The sequence below is a fragment of the Aplysia californica genome, unplaced genomic scaffold (assembly GCF_000002075.1).
Source record: "Aplysia californica isolate F4 #8 unplaced genomic scaffold, AplCal3.0 scaffold00090, whole genome shotgun sequence".
Lineage (NCBI taxonomy): Eukaryota > Metazoa > Mollusca > Gastropoda > Aplysiida > Aplysiidae > Aplysia > Aplysia californica.
This window is the reverse complement of record NW_004797360.1, coordinates 840733-846739: the sequence shown is the minus strand read 5'-3', so window position 1 is coordinate 846739 and position 6007 is coordinate 840733.

Below are 6007 nucleotides of genomic sequence, written 5' to 3'. Positions count from 1 at the left end.
TATATGTATGTATATATATATATTATATACCGTCGGCCCAGAGTACAACTGTCGTATGTCCATGCACTCTGGTTTTGAGAAATAGGCCTTTAAAGTTTGAGATGGCTCCAGATTCAAATCAATCACCAACTGATTCATCTAACTGTTACCCATTGTTTGTGTGTATAATCAATGTTTCAACTTTAAAATTGCCGTTTTCCTGTGGAATTGGGAAAATGTTTTTGTTTTAAGAAAACCCAGTTTTCTGAAGAATTTAACTGAATCCCACAAAGTACAAATGTCGTATCTTCCATATCAAGTTCTAAATCATCACAATCTTATCTAATTTCATGGCTAAGTCACTCGCCTGCAAAACAGAAGGTCCTCCTTGACTCAAATCCCACATGAGACGATATGAAACCAGTAAAACCGTTTTTTTCCCAGTTTCGATTGGCTTTTATACCTGGCTCACATGAAGTCAACGTTTTGTGGCGGACTGATGTTGAAATTTGAGATGTGTTGTAAGGAAGGTAAATCTCAACTAACCGTCATTCCAGTTGCACACAATGTTGGCACTATGGATTCTTATAACACATTTAACCTTTGCGCGGCCTTCACGGTGTGCATTCCCTTAGAACGCCACCTATTGTATGTGCGCTCTTCCCTGGAAACGCGCGATTTTTTAGGGTATTTTTAAAGAAATGAATCTCCATTGTTTTATATCATGGACATTTGTATTTTTTTGGGTAAAAGTAAAGTTCAAATCTTTGTCAACATAGACATAATTTTTAAGACTACATTTACTTTCTTTGATGAAAGTCGTCAACAGTACAAAAGAGCGATGAGGCTGAAAAAGGGAGAAGTTTTCAAAACAAATTTTACACCCGATACACACACTAAACAGTTTAGTGGTATTTCTTCAATGATCTTAACGCCTGTTCAGACAGGCGTGATCCATTATAAAAATATAATTCAACTGAAATTATCAGAAAATTCAACTGAACAAATGAAAATGTGCTGCTGTGAGCAGCTTTATGAACATCTCAATATACTCAAAAATCGGTTGAGTCAGCTGCCTCTTTCGGTTCAGTTTTGAGTTGAACACCTCAAAGCAGCCAGGGTAGAGTGCAACTTTGCAGTTTGAGCCCTAGTGCAATGTCATTTTCTTTTGGCATTTTCTGTTCACTGCTGACATCCCAGCTCTGCACGCCTTTCCTATGCTCATTTTCTACTGCCGCCTAAAGGTTTTGTATCCGGGGGTGTTGTTTTCAGCTGATTGACACTCTTTGAGAACCTGCCTCTCTCACTCTCATAGTTAAGAATATTACAAACTAATAGTGTCAGATTTACTGGACTAATTAACCTGTCCCCGTCGTTTTATGCAAGAATAATTCTGAAATAATGCAAACTGAGCCGAAAAATTGGAAATTATGTAATTCTGTTAACTTTATCAAAGAATGATAAAGGAAAATAATTTTAAAAAAATATGCAAAAACTGATCAAACTTTGCTAAATTAAGCGGGGTGCATAAAATCACGGGGACAGATTAACCTCATCCACCAGCATGAGGATCAGTTCCTTGAAAACATTGGCCCTTCGTTCCTGCTGCTTTTAGAGTGTTTTCTAGAGAATGAGTCTAGATGTTACCGAGTGGTTCCAACACTTCATCAACTTTTGCCTGAAGGAAAAGAATGCGGGTTCTCGCAGTCCAGAGGTAAGGTGTTCGCCTCTCATTCTATAGGTCCTGGGTTCGAAGCCTGACCGTGAAGGAAAATGTTCTCTGAAAAACGTTTCTCCTTTCACCTCATTTCCTGCTCTCTGATCATGTTCTGTCGTCTGCTTTCGTCATCATTGTCTGCCCCGTCCTCTACTCTACCCCTTTACCCCTTCCCGTGGGCTCCTGACTCTTTCTGCGGCCTTTCTACTTTCTACTGCTACTCCTTCTCTCCTTCTTACTGCTGTCTTTCAGGCACACCCCTGATCTCTATAAAAGGTAGGAACAACATCAAATTAAATGACATTACGTTACATTATATAAACAAACAACAACAAAAAAGTAATTGGAAAACAACAAACCAAAAACAAGAAAAAATTTACGAGCTAACAAATTAAAATGCGCGCTCATATGACCTTAGCAGTTGCGAGCGCCGTAAAAACTTATACCATACAACAAATTAAAATACAACAAAGAGGAAAAATAAAAGAGGAACAGAAATACAAATAGTATGTAATGTACTTATTTTTATTTTTCAAAAGAAAATAACAAATCAACGAGATGTAAACAACTGAGAGAAAGATTACTAAGAGACGAAGTGCAGCTAAAGTGAAAATAAACTTTCTTTCTAAAAGTAAAGAGGTTCGGTTCCTTTCTTCTTTTTTTTTTTAGTTGACTTTATTCCCCGGCGGTGGTTTTTGTTGTTGTTGTTGTTGTTGTTGTTGTTGTTGTTGTGGAAAAATGTAAAAATCGTGGCCGCGATTTGTGGACCCAAAAATGCCGCGATTCGACGACAAACGCAGGTGCTAGACAAGGTAGGCCTACTGCATGGCTGCCTGCTCATGTTGGTCACTAAGAAAGACTCATGATGGTTGAAGTGAACTTGCAACATGAGAACAAGTGAAACAATGAATACATGTTTTGATATATGCATAAGATGGACATTCAGACCACATTGGCTTGTCAGTAATTATAAACTTTCCTGACAATAATTTCGGGTGTGACATAACAAATCATGGACATTTTTACAAAAATAAAAATAAAAATTATGCAAGTAGCTCCATAAAAATGCATAAATTATATACAGCAGTTAAATATGTATTTCCTTACTGATATATTTATTTGCAACTAGTAGGCCTACCGTGTGTTTCTTTGGGGGGGGGGGATAAATTGGCTTTATTGCATTGAACATTTTTCTTATTCAATACTGTACAGTATAAAATAAATTAGTAACACTTTCTTACAATTTATGTCAAAACAGCAGCATCCGCACAGAAATAAAAGCTTAGTTCTGTCAGTGAAATATTATAAATAAACAAGTTGTCATCTCGCTAGTTCCTTCTGACAATCGGACACTGGCTGAGTCTGCTGAACAGTTGCGCACTTTTTACCTTTATGTACAGTATAATTCTTAAGAATGGGCTCTAGGCAGAGATCGTGAGAATAAAATAAATACCTTTGAAATACAGTAGTCTCCGCGTAAACGCACGGTGCTCGGGAGGGCTCTTCAGCGTGTGTTTATACAGAGCGTGCGTTTACATGAACCTTTGCAAGGGGAGGAAGGGACGCAGTCATTTCATTGCCTTGATATTCTAGTGACCTCCCTTCGGGGTGAGCGTCAATTTTTGCAGATAATGTGACTGCGGTTATGACTACAAAGGCGTTGAATTGGGGGGGGGGGGGGGGGTATAAAGACAGCCTCAATGTAAATTAATGTAATGAATATATGCACTATAAAACGTCAGGAACAGCTAAGACTAAGAGGAAACTGTTGGAGATAGTCATAGATCTAGTCATAGAGACGACGGCGCGGCCACGTGGCTCTCGAAGCGGCCACCCCCGGACCATAAATTCACGGACGACATCAGAATCACAGATCTCTACATTCACTGAAGAGAAACGTTTCTCTTGTGATTCGTTGAACAAGTACGTTATAAGAATACATATAAATATAAGGTCTTCGAGCGCAACTGATTAGGCTTACTTGGCCAATCTTAAACCCTATTGAGGCCTATCTGGTGTTTTACTGCATTTACACGTGTTGCGCATCAGGCCTAGGTTTAACTAAACATTACACGCAGTCACCCAAACACCAGTCAGAAACCTTCTCTCAAAGATGCATTTCCAGTGACCAATCAAAAAACAGTTCAGTCCCCCAACCACCCCCCCCCCTCCCCGACTAGCCCTAGACCGAGAACCAGACCTATGTGTCTGGAAAGTTTGGTGTGAAAACGCTGTCCATCACTCTCTTTGTTCCGCGTGAGGGGCACTCTCACCCGGTTTTCTTGGCTTGTCTATCCAAGCTGTGCAGGTTGTCGTGAAAATTTCCGCTTGTCAAGCTTAACTTGTCGGCGTGTTTCGCGGATCGGAGCGTGCGTTTAGAGGGAGTGACCGTGCGTTTGTACGTCTAAATTGTATAGTTATAAACCCGTCAGATGACGAAAGCGTGCGTTTGAGCGGAGCGTGCTTTTGTATGGCGTGCGTTTAGGCGGAGACTACTGTATGTTATTGGAGAATGAGGAAGAGCAGATGAACAGACAAGAACCAACCAAGAAGTTGGCCAAATATCAAGAATATCACCAGGGCTTTTAAACAGAATCAAAGTTAGAAAACTGCAATATTTTGGCTTCATCATAGACACAGCACATTTCAAAAAGAGAAATACACGTAGAAGACATGCTAGAACTAGAAGTGATTGGGGGGGGGGGGGGGGGGGGGTAGGAAAGCAGAAATTATGTGTATACCCGATACAGTAAAATTCAGATTCAACGAAGCTGTCAGGCCTGACCTTTAATATCATTGTATCTAAATGTTCAGTATAATTAATAGCAAACATGAGGTTTTTGTGTAGCTAATAATAGGCTCCGGGCATGTAATGTATAATGTGTTCCACTTTCTCAGTCAAAAGTAGTTTGGTTTCAAATGAGAGGCATTTTAGTTTCTTCGAGGCCATCCTGAAGAAATGCTGGAAAATTCTAGGAAAACAAACTGAACTATACCAAGCACATACTATGAAAAAGGGCCGCAGGGCTGCCCACCACTATGAATTTGGCAGAATCGTTGCCAATTTTACTCAACTTTACGAAAATACGATCGTAATACCCCTGATTCTAATTTTTTTTAAAATTCCTGGTATGTAAGGGAGAAAAATTAAAAACTACAGTAGAATCCTGTTATAATGAGAGGGAAGGGACTGGTACGAAGAGTCCATTATAGCAGGATTCTAGTTATAACGGGTCCTGTAATAAATTCAATGGAAATAATAAAGTATGCCTAATCTATGAGTTTGGTGTCCTGTTTATTTCTTTTTGTTATCTCCCCTGGGAATGATTTGGTTCAAAATGACCCCTTGGTATTGATCAAAAATGGAATCAGGTTTCTTTCTCTAGCCCTAGCGATGTTGACAGCTCGGCGTTGGTGATCAGAAAGAAAGGGCTCTAGGCTAACTCGCCCGCTGTTGTCCCCCGCCTCACCACACCCTTTGTTGCGTTCCGTCTGCTTGCACACGTCACTCATTTGCTCCATCCATCACATCACTGTGACCTCTCCATCCCTGCATCGGTGAAGTGAGAGGCACGGTAGGGCTAGATCACAGAATTCTACTCTTAGTGTAGAATTCTGTGGGCTAGATAATCTAGACTAGGCTGGCCTATCAGTCACACGATGCGTTCCGCTTGTCAGCGCAAGCCACACCCTCCCCACTCATTCACTCCGGCCTTCATTGTTGGCACATGTGGGCTCTCCCATTCTTTGTTTCGCTAGATCACCAACAAGTTTCTCAACTGGCGAGGTATACATTATGTATAACTGGCCTATGCGCTGTGCACAGCGGCAGCAATATTCCGCTATAACCGACTCGCATGTTTGTCTGATTGCGCTATAGCAGTATTTTATTTACAAAGATTAAGAAGAGAAAAAAAAAAGTGGTTTAACAGACTTCTCATTATTTCAGGACTCGTTATAAGTGGACTCCACTGTACCAGCCTCGGACAGTCTATGTCACATGGAGCTGTCTTAACTGTAACAGTCTAAAATTTAAAAAATCTTTAAAGACACTTAATGACATCATTTTTATGTCAGTAGATTCATCTTCAGTACAATGTTATGTAAATGTCTATGTATCCATTTATGTATTTTGCGAATTGTTGTGTATTTTATTCTATTATGTATGTGTATGTGCTCATTTCGTAACGATGCGTAAGCGTGTGCATGTGATAAGCAAGTAGATGTGTGTGTGTGTGTGTGTGTGTGTGTGTGTGTGTGTGTGTGTTTCTTTGTGTTAGGGTGTGTCTGTAATGTGTGTGTGTGTGTGTA